Source organism: Hyperolius riggenbachi, chromosome 7, assembly GCF_040937935.1.
Source record: "Hyperolius riggenbachi isolate aHypRig1 chromosome 7, aHypRig1.pri, whole genome shotgun sequence".
Taxonomy (NCBI): Eukaryota; Metazoa; Chordata; class Amphibia; order Anura; family Hyperoliidae; genus Hyperolius; species Hyperolius riggenbachi.
In genome coordinates, this window is record NC_090652.1 from 171,445,004 (window position 1) to 171,459,916 (window position 14,913).

At 45.7% G+C, this 14,913-nt stretch overlaps 1 long non-coding RNA gene across 1 annotated transcript; it reads left to right on the top strand.

Moving 5' to 3' along the window:
* Positions 1-2,081: 2,081 nt before the first annotated feature.
* LOC137525724 (uncharacterized) lies at positions 2,082-5,518 on the top strand. The gene is made up of 3 exons (XR_011022983.1): positions 2,082-2,166; positions 2,240-2,267; positions 5,410-5,518. It is a non-coding gene; the product is annotated as an uncharacterized lncRNA (long non-coding RNA).
* Positions 5,519-14,913: the final 9,395 nt, after the last annotated feature.

Sequence of the window (14,913 nt, forward strand, 5' to 3'; positions counted from 1 at the left end):
GCCACTCCCCCTTCCTGGATGCTACCCCCCTCCAGTTCATCTCACAGTGGGCTCCCCAACGGCCAGGTGTGGGGGGGGGGGGGCACTTCCTCACAAGTTTGCCTCAGGCAGCAAAAAGTCTAGAACCGGCCCTGGCCACATACTGTATACAGGAAGTAAGCCCTTCCTGTATATGCGTCGCTGCTAGGCCACCGCTCTCATGTCTCCACTGTGGGTCACATCTGATATTCAGTTTCAGTGCTGCATGCTACTGTAACCGACCAATCGATTACTATCACAAAGAGTGAGTTCCCTTACAACTCTTAAAGTGGAAGGACAGTGACGGACCAGGAGGATAAATTGGTGAAAAATAACAATTATTTTTATTTGGCAAACAAAGAAATAATGTCCGCTGACATGCAGACCTTCCGACATAAAGAGGACACAAACCCCCAATTGAAACCCTCACTGTCAAGACCACCCTTACAATAGAGATCACTGAATTAATGAAGTAAAATAATCAACAGATACAGAGTTAAACACTTCTTGTTTCTTGCTTGAAGATCTCGCACCTGAAAAGAAAAAGGTTACTTCCTGAAATAATGATAGAGACTACTACACTTGGACCTTGCTGAAAATTCTTGCACCTGTAAGAAAAACATAGCACATCACACAGAAAATGCACAATTCACAATCCTTCCCCAGACCTTTTTCCTTATCTCACTCTCTCTATAGCGACACAGTTTTCTCTTTCCTATCTAAATATGTATGCATACATATATGTGACCAAATACACCTGAGAGAAACCAAATAGGAAATGGACTAATGCTCCTGGTGGCATAGATAAGTGGTGACTGACTCTAAGTAGTCCTTACTGTATGGTAATGACCCTAACAGTCTTCAGTTCCTTGCAAAAGTCTTATCTAACCATACAGTGGCAAAGTCTATACTTTGCATTAACCAAGGTAAAAGAAAAGCCCATAGACTTTCATTTTACCTTTCACACCCGACGCTGCATTTCGATGCGTTACGGTACTACGCATCCTGGCGCATTTTATCGCTGGGAATCGACGTTTCCCCGTCGGGTTAATTGATACTACCGCCGCTACTCTGCGTCGCACCGCAGATTCCCGACGAGTCGACATGAGATGAGTTTCTTCCCTTATTGTTTCTTTTAACGGTTAAACTCAACAAATATCTGACATTCTTTTTTTTCTCTCTTTTTATTTTAGTTATCAAAGTTTTTCTTTTCCTGTATGTCATATATGTAAGTATAAATTCTCTCCTTTTATTACTTCTCACTGCAGGTCGGTTTAGGCTCTAAATGCAATTACTTAACTTGCAGAACACACAGAACACAGCAAAAGATTTCCTCACAGCAGGGCCGGTTTAAGCAACAATGGGGCCCCAGGGCATAATAAACCTGGGGGGCCCCCCCAACAGATACCCCGGAGCAAAAATTGGTATTAAGGGACCTTTTTTGCAGCTGGTATAGTCAGGGTTTGAAGCCCCAATCGGTTTGAGCTCCACATTCTGGCTACCCCAGCCTGCATGGGGGACAAGGGGTTAAAAAGTTTCAGGATGGGGGACCCCACATAATTTAAAAAAAACAAATTCCCACACTCTAAACATAAAAAAAAAAAAAATTGGGAAAATAGGAAAAAAATGCCAGGGATCTTCATACAGCCATATTGCGGCTGTATAGCGATCCCTGGCCAAAGCGCTGCGGCTGTGTATGGACCCCCTGGAAACCCCGTCAGGAAATGTATTGCTCTTTCTTTTGATACATGTAAAATTACACTACCGTTAGGTACTAAAAGTGACATTTACCACATTTAAAAGTATACTTTTTTCCTTCGAAACTTTAAAATCGATTTTCTCAAAAACTATAAGGTCTTTTTGAAAAATTGTTTTTTCCTCTTATTCCCAATGATCTCCTTAACATATCCTGCAAATTTAGGGTTTCTAGAATTTAAAGTGGATTTGCTATTAACCATTAAAGTCGGCTGGTTTTTAAATATGTATTTTTTTTCCTTTGAAACTTTAAAATCGATTTTCTCAGGAACTATAAGGCCGATTTGAAAAAATGTTTTTTCCTCTTGTAGCCACTGGGGGCCCCTACAAGCTCTGGCGCCCTGGGGCAGCTGCCTCCTTTGCCTTAATGGTAGCGCCGGCCCTGCCTCACAGGTAAGTTCCTATTTTTCTCTCCATTAATTGATAAATTTCTTTCCTAATGTGTTATTCTCTTTTCTCCTCACAGAAAATGAACACCCCAAAAATATTGGCAGGTAAGTGTATTTTTCACTCATACCAGGCAGGCTTTTGAGGGCTCTTTCACATCAGACAACGCGAACAGGAGCCGTTCTCCTGCACGCGTTGTCTGCCTGCGGCGCGTCGTCGGGTATCTGCGGTGCGACGCAATCAGCGGCGGTAGCTGGTAATTAAACCCGACGGAAACCGCCGGCTCGCGGGTGCGTTGGAAGAAAAACTGCGCCCGGGTGCGTCGGAACCGCAACGCATCGAAACGCAGCGTCGAGTGTGAAAGGTAAAATGAAAGTCTATGGACTTTCATCTTACCTTGGTTAACGCAAACGGCTTCCATTTGCGTTAACGCAGAAAGTCTGCCCTAATGTGAAAGAGCCCTAAGCAGAGTCACACTGGGGATTATTCTTGAGGCATAGACATAGCCAATGTGCAGATCAATTGCATTCAAACATTGGCTTTACTGTGGAGAACAGTTTCAGCAGAACAAGGCAGTGCACACACAACTTTTCTCACTGATCAGCTCTGTTGTGCCAGGTAGAGAAAAAAAACACAGTCTTTGGTTCACAAACAACAACAACAACAAAAAATACAATACACTGGTGCAGCTATGACAACATTTCTTCTTTTTTTTCCCCTCACACACACACTGTATATATCAGCTGATATTAGCACAATCACATAAACTGTAGATGATTTAGAAGAAGCAGTTTCAGCTGAGTTGGTTTGATAGTCTGATTTTTTTGTGTTCTTACTATTAGGGAATATTTCTGAGTAATGCTGAAATGTCTTTTTAAATAAACTCCTGTCACTTTCTTTCTGCGTTTCCGTGTGGTGTGATTTCACTTATCTGGTTACTTTTTCCTGTCTCTCTGGCCTTGCTGAGCTGTCTCTCACTCATTTGTGGATGAGGTGTCTCCATTTTTGGCTCCGGGCGCTGTCTCTCACAGTCCCCTCTCTGTGTGTCATATGTGAACTACACGGCTCTGCTGCTGGGTGCCATATCTTTCTCTGTGAGCTCAGTTTCTCCCCGTGTGGTGTCTGCCTCCTCTCCACATGCTGCTCGTGTCATTCTGAGGTAGTGTTGTCCGGATCATGAACGATTCGGATCTTTGATCCGAATCTATTTTGTGAGTCGAATCATCTGAATCATCAACATTAGTGATTCAGATCGCAAAAGGGGTGGGGTCAGGAGCGACACGCCCCCTCTCAGCGGGCAGCGGGGTCCTGGAAGCAGAGCTGAGATGGATCGCTCTGTTGGATGGGAGCCAGCCTTGCAGAGAGACAGGAGAGAGAGGGGACATGGGTGCCACTGCCAGATATGTGTAGAGCACACATACTGGCTATAACGTGCTGCTGATTATAGGCTGTCTGTTCCGTAGTTGTGCTCAGTGAACACATTGGAAGCTTTTGGCTCAGCTCAGCACAGCTCAGTAACTTTGCAGGCACTGTGATTGCAGGGCAATATGATCCTCCTGCACTGCTCTAAACAGCTGCACTTTACTTCTGGGAATGCTTTGGGGAATGCTTTCCTTCACTGTGCGACGTTTGCATTCAAAGTACACAGATGAGCATATAGGTGAAATATATGTAAAGCATATGATTGCAGCATGTGGGTATTGTGTGCAAGCAAACATTTCTGCTCTCTGATCGTCCCTCCTCCCTTCTCTGTCCCTCTTACATGGGAACTGTACCCTACCACTCGGCATTTCCTCTGCCGCAGCTCCCCCCTAGTATCAACAGGTTTAAGTTCAGAATTACAGTATGTATGTAGTAACCCTGTTTTTAGCATATATCTGTATGGAGTATATTTACATAAGATATACAGTTGGTTGATCATCTACAAAAAAGGAGAGAAATTTGTTTTATAAATATACTTTGTAAATATACATTGATTTGGTCCGGTCTCTCGGACCTGCCTATCGGATATTGTATTTTTAATTTTTCTGCATTTTATAATGTTTTATGATGTCGGTTTGCAATATATTCCAGATTGTTTATTATTTATGCCACGGTGGCCCTAGAGGTCTCTGAAACTTGCTGTCTTACTATATTTACTATATTTATACAGGGCTGCCCCCACATGCCTCCACGAAAATGGCCCCCGGGCTACCACTCGTGCTCTACTGCACGTTGGGGCCCCTTCCCAAAATGGATTCCCCCTCAGGACTCCTTCAACATGGCCGCCGGCATGCATATCGTACTCTACAGCACGGCCGTGCGCTTGTACGGTCCCTCCCCAGGGCGTGACGCGTACGTACATACGCCACGCCCATTGCCCGGACGCGTACGCTCTGCACCACGCCTCCCCGTACGATCCCTCCCCAGGACTTGACGCGTGCGTGTATACGTCACGCCCACTGCCCGGACGCGTACGTTTTTCCGCCACGCCTCCCTTGACGCCACCTGAGCGTCCCCGTGCTGTGCACGTCCCCGCATCTCGACGCGCACAGCCCCATGCCACGCCCCCAGATGACCTCATTGGGTCCTCCATCTGGCGCGCATCTTCCATTATATATACAGCGCCGCTGCACGAGCAGCCTCATATGGCGCCCAGGACCTACATGTGGATACCTTAGGTAAGCTTCTACTATTTGGGATTGCCCAATACTTGCCATGGCACATTGAGATACATGGTTTTCTCCATTCTCCCCCCCCCCCCCCCATAGTGTTATTACCCTTTGACTTAGTGGGGTCTTCCCTGTTTCCTGCTCTATTTAGTTTCCCCCCCTTATTTCCCATATATGTTATCCCTCCTCTCCCCAGGTTGCTCAATTGGAACCACCTAAAAATTTTTATATGGATCCACTGGGGCCTGAGATATCATATATTGCGGCTACCCAGATACACAAACTAAAGACAATACATTGGTTATACTGTATGATTTGATGTACATTTAGGCATGCTTTTAGGGGTCCTGCTGATGTATGCATGTGCGAGCGCATGGATGCGTCTATGTGCTCGCATATCGCTGTGGGGACACATGCTATGTTTTTAATTTTAATTCATGTATTTTCCCCATGAGGACTTATGCTTTGATTTTATATACCATTTTCGTATTATGATGTTTGTACTATGATGTTTTTTAACACTATCTACTGACTGGATTATTACTGTATGATTTTTAGCTGTATGTTTGTCCTGACTGTGGCCATATTGTATCTAAAGGCACACCTATAGACCTGAGGAAGCAGCTAGGCCGCGAAACGCGTTGTCACTTGTGCCCCAATAAAGCTTGAAAAACTCCAACTACTACTGTGCGTATGAGTCCTACTGTGTTAAGGTAGGAAATGTAATACCTTATTCCAATTATTACTAAACTTACAGTTATAAATCCACGGGCGCCTCCTACTCTTCTCCCAGTCTGTCCACTCCCTGCCCTCTGTCCATCTTCTCCCCTTCTCTGTGTGTCCACCCCCCTCCCCTTCTCCTGTCCACAGCAGGGAAAGACCTGTCCTGCTATTCATTTCACCCCCGAATGCTTCGGTAGTAAAATGATCCGAGATTCGGATCAAAGATCCGGATCTTTTCAATGATCCGATTCGAATCATCCGGATCATTGAAAAGATCCGAACTTCCCATCTCTATTCTGAGGTAAAATCAGAGAGGGCTTGCCTCTTCAGCTGGAGGGGCGTTCCCAACCTCTGTAACTGGCACCCACCCCCTGTCTGAGAGCCGAACAGCCATCTTGAGTGCCGGCTGCGTGCTCTGTGTAAAAAAAACAGCCTGTGCAAGCACTACTTCTCATAGCTGTGCTGGCCAGGGATAGAAATAAATATTTTTAAAATTAAAGAAGCTGCGCTATTTATAGCAGGGCTACATTTTTCCCCCCTTTTTTTTTAACCACTTAACGACCGCCCCCAGCCGATGGGCGGCGGCAAAGTCCGGGCCCAAACGACCGCAATACGCCCATCGGCGGGGGCGGCTGCGGGAGTGGCTATGCGGCGATCGCGTCATTTGTGACGCAATCAGCCGCCGGGGACTGGCTCCGCCCACCGCTCGCTGTAACCCGCCGGCCGTTCGGAAGCGCCGGCGGGTTACTAGCTGCCCGATCGCCGCACGGAAAGTGTATAATAGGCTTTGTAATGTATACAAAGCCTATTATACTGGCTGCCTCCTGCCCTGGTGGTCCCAGTGTCCGAGGGACCACCAGGGCAGGCTGCAGCCACCCTAGTCTGCACCCAAGCACACTGATTTCCCCGCCCCCTGATCGCCCACAGCACCCCTCAGACCCCCCCCCTGCCCACCCCCCAGACCACTGTTTGCACCCAATCACCCCCCTAATCACCCATCAATCACTCCCTGTCACTATCTGTCAACGCTATTTTTTTTTTAGTCCCTAATCTGCCCCCTACTCCCTCCTGATCACCCCCCCCACCCCTCAGATTCTCCCCAGACCCCCCCCCCAGACCCCCCCCCCCCCCCCGTGTACTGTATGCATCTATCCCCCCTGATCACCTGTCAATCACCTGTCAATCACCTGTCAATCACCTGTCAATCACCCGTCAATCACCCCCTGTCACTGCCACCCATCAATCAGCCCCTAACCTGCCCCTTGCGGGCAATCTGATCACCCACCCACACCAATAGATCGCCCGCAGATCCGACATCAGATCACCTCCCAAATGCAGTGTTTCCATCTCTTCTCTCCTCTAAACACCCACTAATTACCCATCAATCACCCCCTATCACCACCTGTCACTGTTACCCATCAGATTAGACCCTAATCTGCCCCTTGCCGGCACCCAATCACCCGCCCACACGCTCAGATTGCCCTCAGACCCCCCCTTATCAATTCGCCAGTGCAATATTTACATCTGTTATTCCCTGTAATAACCCACTGATCACCTGTCAATCACCTATCAATCACCCCCTGTCACTGCCACCCATCAATCACCCCCTGTCACTGCCACCCATCAATCAGCCCCTAACCTGCCCCTTGCGGGCAATCTGATCACCCACCCACACCAATAGATCGCCCGCAGATCCGACATCAGATCACCTCCCAAGTGCAGTGTTTACATCTCTTCTCTCCTCTAAACACCCACTAATTACCCATCAATCACCTATCAATCACCCCCTATCACCACCTGTCACTGTTACCCATCAGATTAGACCCTAATCTACCCCTTGCGGGCACCCAATCACCCGCCCACACGCTCAGATTGCCCTCAGACCCCCCTTTATCAATTCGCCAGTGCAATATTTACATCTGTTATTCCCTGTAATAACCCACTGATCACCTGTCAATCACCTATCAATCACCCCCTGTCACTGCCACCCATCAATCACCCCCTGTCACTGCCACCCATCAATCAGCCCCTAACCTGCCCCTTGCGGGCAATCTGATCACCCACCCACACCAATAGATCGCCCGCAGATCCGACATCAGATCACCTCCCAAGTGCAGTGTTTACATCTCTTCTCTCCTCTAAACACCCACTAATTACCCATCAATCACCCCCTATCACCACCTGTCACGGTTACCCATCAGATTAGACCCTAATCTGCCCCTTGCGGGCACCCAATCACCCGCCCACACCTCAGAACGTCCTCTGACCCCAGCCCTGATCACCTCGCTAGTGCATTGCTTGCATCTATTTCCCCCCTCTAATCACACCTTGAGACACCCATCAATCACCTCCTGTCACCCCCTAGCACACCTTCCCATCAGATCAGGCCCTAATTTGCCCCGTGTGGGCTCCTGATCACTCGGCCAAACCCTCAGGTCCCCCTCAGACCCCCTTCCGATCACCTCCCCAGTGCATTGATTGCATCTATTTTCCCCTCTAACCGCCCCCTGAGACACCCATCAATCACCTCCTGTCACCCCCTAGCACTCCTATCCATCAGATCAGGCCCAAAACATCCTGTCATCTAAGAGGCCACCCTGCTTATGACCGGTTCCACAAAATTTGCGATTCAGCTAGCGCAAACGCGCTAGTGGAAAAGGGCTCTAAATGACACATTTTTTATTTTTTTTACACACAATTGTCCATTTACAGAGAGATTTCTCCCACCCAGCATGGGTATGTGTAAAAATACACCACAAAACACATTATACTACTTCTCCTGAGTATGGCGATACCACATGTGTGACACTTTTTTGCAGCCTAGGTGCGCTAAGGGGCCCAACGTCCTATTCACAGGTCATTTTGAGGCATTTGTTTTCTAGACTACTCCTCACAGTTTTGGGCCCGTAAAATGCCAGGGCAGTATAGGAACCCCACAAGTGACCCCATTTTAGAAAGAAGACACCCCAAGGTATTCTGTTAGGTGTATGATGAGTTCATAGAAGATTTTATTTTTTGTCAAAAGTTAGCGGAAATTAGATTTTTATTGTTTTTTTCACAAAGTGTCATTTTTCACTAACTTGTGACAAAAAATAAAATCTTCTATGAACTCACCATACCCCTAACGGAATACCTTGGGGTGTCTTCTTTCTAAAATGGGGTCACTTGTGGGGTTCCTATACTGCCCTGGCATTTTAGGGGCCCTAAACCGTGAGGAGTAGTCTAGAAAACAAATGCCTCAAAATGACCTGTGAATAGGACGTTGGGCCCCTTAGCGCACCTAGGCTGCAAAAAAGTGTCACACATGTGGTATCGCCATACTCAGGAGAAGTAGTATAATGTGTTTTGTGGTGTATTTTTACACATACCCATGCTGGGTGGGAGAAATCTCTCTGTAAATGGACAATTGTGTGTAAAAAAAATAAAAAATGTGTCATTTAGAGCCCTTTTCCACTAGCGCGTTTGCGCTAGCTGAATTGCAAAACCGCAAACCGCTAGCGATTTTACAATCGCTACGGTTTGCTTTTTAACATAGGAATCGCGGTAGGTCATTTCCACTACCGCGATTCGTTTTTTACTTGATCGCGATCGCGCCGCGGAGCGACTTTTGCCGCGATTTTGCTATGCAGTGCATAGCATAGCAAAATCGCGGCCGCAAACGTCGGGAAAACGGCGGAATTGCGATTCAGCAATCGCTAGCGTTCAGCGCGAACGCTAGCGACTGCTAGTGGAAAAGGGCCCTTACAGAGATATTTCTCCCACCCAGCATGGTTATATGTAAAAATACATCACAAAACACATTATACTACTTCTTCTGAGTACGGCGATACCACATGTGTGACACTTTTTTGCAGCCTAACTGTGCTAAGGGGCCCAAAGTCCAATGAGTACATTTAGGGTTTCACAGGTCATTTTGAGACATTTGGGTTCAAGACTACTCCTCACGTTTTAGGGCCCCTAAAATGCCAGGGCAGTATAGGAACCCCACAAGTGACCCCATTTTAGAAAGAAGGCACCCCAAGGTATTCTGTTAGGTGTATGATGAGTTCATTGAAGATTTTATTTTTTGTCACAAGTTAGCGGAAATTGATATGTATTGTTTTTTTTTTTCACAAAGTGTCATTTTCCGCTAACTTGTGACAAAAAAAAAATCTTCTATGAACTCACCATACTCCTAACAGAATACCTTGGGGTGTCTTCTTTCTAAAATGGGGTCACTTGTGGGGTTCCTATACTGCCCTGGCATTTTAGGGGCCCTAAACCGTGTGCAGTAGTCTAGAATCCAAAGGCCTCAAAATGACCTGTGAATAGGACGTTAGGCCCCTTAGCGCACCTAGGTTGCAAAAAAGTGTCACACATGTGGTATCGCCGTACTCAGAAGAAGTAGTATATTGTGTTTTGGGGTGTATTTTTACACATACCCATGCTGGGTGGGAGAAATATCTCTGTAAAAGGACAATTGTGTGTAAAAAAAATCAAACAATTGTCATTTACAGAGATATTTCTCCCACCCAGCATGGGTATGTGTAAAAATACACCCCAAAACACATTATACTACTTCTCCTGAGTACGGCGGTACCACATGTGTGGCACTTTTTTGCACCCTAAGTGCGCTAAGAGGCCCAAAGTCCAATGAGTACCTTTAGGATTTCACAGGTCATTTTGCGACATTTGGTTTCAAGACTACTCCACGGTTTAGGGCCCCTAAAATGCCAGGGCAGTATAAGAACCCCACAAATGACCCCATTTTAGAAAGAAGACACCCCAAGGTATTCCGTTAGGAGTATGGTGAGTTCATAGAAGATTTAATTTTTTGTCACAAGTTAGCGGAAAATGACACTTTGTGAAAAAAAACAATTAAAATCAATTTCCGCTAACTTGTGACAAAAAAAAAAAATCTTCTATGAACTCACCATCCTCCTAATGGAATACCTTGGGGTGTCTTCTTTCTAAAATGGGGTAATTTGTGGGGTTCCTATACTGTCCTGGCATTTTAGGGGCCCTAAACCGTGAGGAGTAGTCTTGAAACGAAATTTCTCAAAATGACCTGTGAAATCCTAAAGGTACTCATTGAACTTTGGGCCCCTTAGCGCAGTTAGGGTGCAAAAAAGTGCCACACATGTGGTATCGCCGTACTCAGGAGAAGTAGTATAATGTGTTTTGGGGTGTATTTTTCCACATACCCATGCTGAGTGGGAGAAATATTTCTATAAATAGACAATTGTGTGTAAAAAAAATAAAACAATTGTCATTTATGGAGATATTTCTCCCACCCAGCATGGGTATGTGTAAAAATACACCCCAAAACACATTATACTACTTCTCCTGAGTACGGCAATACCACATGTGTGGCACTTTTTTGCAGCCTAACTGCGCTAAGGGGCCAAAAGTCCAATGAGCATCTTTAGGCTTTACAGGGGTGCTTACAATTAGGCACCCCCCAAAATGCCAGGACAGTGAACACACCCCACAAATGACCCCATTTTGGAAAGTAGACACTTCAAGGTATTCAGAGAGGAGCATAGTGAGTCCGTGGCAGATTTCATTTTTTTTTTTGTCGCAAGTTAGAAGAAATGGAAACTTTTTTTTTTTTCTTTTTTTTGTCAGAAAGTGTCATTTTCCGCTAACTTGTGACAAAAAATAAAATCTTCTATGAACTCACCATGCCTCTCACTGAATACTTTGGGATGTCTTCTTTCCAAAATGGGGTCATTTGGGGGGTATTTGTACTATCCTGGAATTTTAGCCCCTCATGAAACCTGACAGGTGTGCAGAAAAGTCAGAGATGCTTGAAAATGGGAAAATTCACTTTTTGCACCATAGTTTGTAAACGCTATAACTTTTACCCAAACCAATAAATATACACTGAATAGGTTTTTTTTAATCAAAAACATGTTTGTCCACATTTTTCGCGCTGCATGTATACAGAAATTTTACTTTATTTGAAAAATGTCAGCACAGAAAGTTAAAAAAATCATTTTTTTGCCAAAATTAATGTCTTTTTTGCTGAATATAATAAAAAGTAAAAATCGCAGGAGCAATCAAATAGCACCAAAAGAAAGCTGTATTAGTGACAAGAAAAGGAGGTAAAATTCATTTAGGTGGTAGGTTGTATGAGCGAGCAATAAACCGTGAAAGCTGCAGTGGTCTGAATGGAGAAAAAGGCTCTGGTCCTTAAGGGGCGAAAAGACTGTGGTCCTGAAGTGGTTAAATTGTAGTCCCTTACAATTCTCTAAGAAGTTATTTCACATAATACAATACATTGCTCCAATACAGTAAGCAAGACTTTATCTCCTCTATTGCCATACAAATTCTTCTTGTAGATAGCGTTTAGGAGTAAGCCCAAAATTCTCTCTGGACGATGTCCTTAAAGGACTTCCGAGGCCAAAATTAATAAAATCACACTATACCTTTTTTTTGCAGAATCCACGGAGGACGTCCTGCCCGTCCTCCGCTCTGTTCCGCCATCAATGCACGTCTTATTGTTCCCCTACGGCTCGGCCCGACCCCACCGAACGGGTCGCATGGATGCCACCTCTAATATGGCCGCCGCCTTGCTCCGCGGCTGCGCAGTACGCTTTGTCGCTAGCGCGACTGCGCAGCCTATTGCCCGCCTCCCGCCGCGTACTAGGTCCCGGCATGCTCCCCAAGCGTACGTCGGGCGGGCGCACACAGGCTGCGCAGTCACGCTAGCGACAAAGCGTACTGCGCAGCCGCGGAGCAAGGCGGCGGCCATATTAGAGGTGGCATCCATGCGACCTGTTCGGTGGGGTCGGGCCGAGCCGTAGGGGAACAATAAGACGTGCATTGATGGCGGAACAGAGCGGAGGACGGGCAGGACGTCCTCCGTGGATTCTGCAAAAAAAAGGTATAGTATGATTTTATTAATTTTGGCCTCGGAAGTCCTTTAAGGAACCCTCAGGTTCTAACTCAGGAGAACCCTCAACCTCCTGGTCAGCATCACTCCCCTCTCACTCTCTGCTGAGCTTCCAGAACTCTCCTCCCTGAGACCCAAAACATCTTATCACTCATCAACAGGATGGGCCAAATGTTGGTCTCTATCTCTCTGAGCCTGGGATGCAAGACCACTGGGGCGCTCCACTGGGACCCACCAAGGGACCACTTCTTCCTGTTTCATTTCACAATTCTTAGATTTTTCAAAAAGCGGAGGTTCTGACGTCAATTTTAACAGAGCCCCATTCACTCTTTTAACCACTTGCCGACCGCCTTAAAGAGACTCCGTAACAAAAATTGCATCCTGTTTTTTATCATCCTTCAAGTTCCAAAAGCTATTCTAATGTGTTCTGGCTTACTGCAGCACTTTCTACTATCACAGTCTCTGTAATAAATCAATGTATCTTTCCCCTGTCAGACTTGCCAGCCTGTGTCTGGAAGGCTGCCAAGTTCTTCAGTGTTGTGGTTCTGCTATGAACTCCCCCTTCCAGGCCCCTCTATGCACACTGCCTGTGTATTATTTAGATTAGGGCAGCTTCTCTCTTCTCTCTTATCTTTTACAAGCTGGATAAATTGTCCTCTGAGCTGGCTGGGCTTTCACATACTGAGGATTACAGGCAAGGGCAAAGCTGTTTGCAAGAAGAAAAGAGCAGCCTGAAACTTCAGTGCATGAGAGATGCAGAGGGAAAGAAACACACAATGATCTCTTGAGATACAAAAGGAAAGCTGTATACAGCCTGCTTGTGTATGGATGTATTTTCTATGTGTGGACATACTGTACATCAACCTACTTCCTGTTTTGGTGGCCATTTTGTTTGTTTATAAACAAACTTTTTAAAACTGTTTTTAACCACTTTTAATGCGGCGAGGAGCGGCGAAATTGTGACAGAGGGTAATAGGAGATGTCCCCTAACGCACTGGTATGTTTACTTTTGTGCGATTTTAACAATACAGTTTCTCTTTAAGCCGATGGGCGGCGGCAAGGGCTGGGCCCAAACGACCGCAATACGCCCATCGGCGGTGGCGGCAGCGGGCGTGGTTATGCGGCGATCACGTCATTCGTCACGAATGACGTGATCGCCGCATAACCACGCCCGCCGCCGCCACCGCCGATGGGCGTATTGCGGTCGTTTGGGCCCAGCCCTTGCCGCCGCCCATCGGCTTAAAGAGACTCCGTAACAAAAATTGCATCCTGTTTTTTATCATCCTACAAGTTCCAAAAGCTTTTCTAATGTGTTCTGGCTTACTGCAGCACTTTATACTATGACTGTGTCTGTAATAAATCAATGTATCTTTCCCCTGTCAGACTTGTCGGCCTGTGTCTGGAAGGCTGCCAAGTTCTTCAGTGTTGTGGTTCTGCTATGAACTCACCCTTCCAGACCCTTCTCTGCACACTGCCTGTGTGTTATTTAGATTAGTAGAAGCAGTAAAGTGTTGTACCGTGTTAGCCATGAGTAAAAGCAAGAAGTTTTGAATCAGGATGATACCATTTATTGGCTAACTTAGAGATGGATAAACAGTGAGCTTTCGACTTATAAAAAGCCTTCGTCGGACTGGTTCCTGACCAGAACTGAAAAACACAGCTTATATACACTGACATACAGAGGAGAAACATTCTTTAGCAAACATAAATGTAATCAGATGCCTTAACTGTTACTGAGGAGGCTTTCCCAGGCATCCTATCTAAATTGATAAGATCAATAGAATCCTCAACATGACATAAAGCAGACTCTGGTGATGAAGAGACATCGTAAATTCCGAATTCAAATGGTAACTGGCCTGGTTACATGCACCATTAATTCTAAGCTTAAGAGAATTGTGGCATTTAAAGCCAGCACCTGAAAGCAAATAAAATGAATAGTGACAGTGAATTCCATCTTACACAGCATATGGCACAAAAATGAATGAAAAGATAGAAAAATTAAAATTAAAAGAACTGTGGCATTTAAAACCCATCGTACCAGCACAAGAAGTTGGAGTCCTTGTTTAAACCATCTTGTACAGTTTTGAACCAATGTATAAACTTAGTTTCTTGTGTTAGTCTCATGTTTCCCGATTTGAAGCCACCCATTAATACAGTGACGCGAAAATCGCTTAAACTGTGTCCAGGTAAACAAAAGTGTGTTGGTATTGGGAGATCAGTATAATTTGTAATATCCTTTTTCCTGCTGTTAATAGTGGATCTGTGGTGTGTCATACGATCCCACAGTGGTTGACTTGTTTCTCCCACATAAATTCCTTTGGGGCATTTTGCACACATGATCAGGTATACCACATTAGATGAGTCGCAGGAAAAGGTGCCTTGTACTTTGTATTCCTGTTGTGTACCCGGTATTAGTATCCTGTCAGTGGAATGGATGTATTCACAGGTCCCACATGTTTTCCCTCGGCAGGGGAATGTTCCATTCTGTTCTTGCCTATTTAA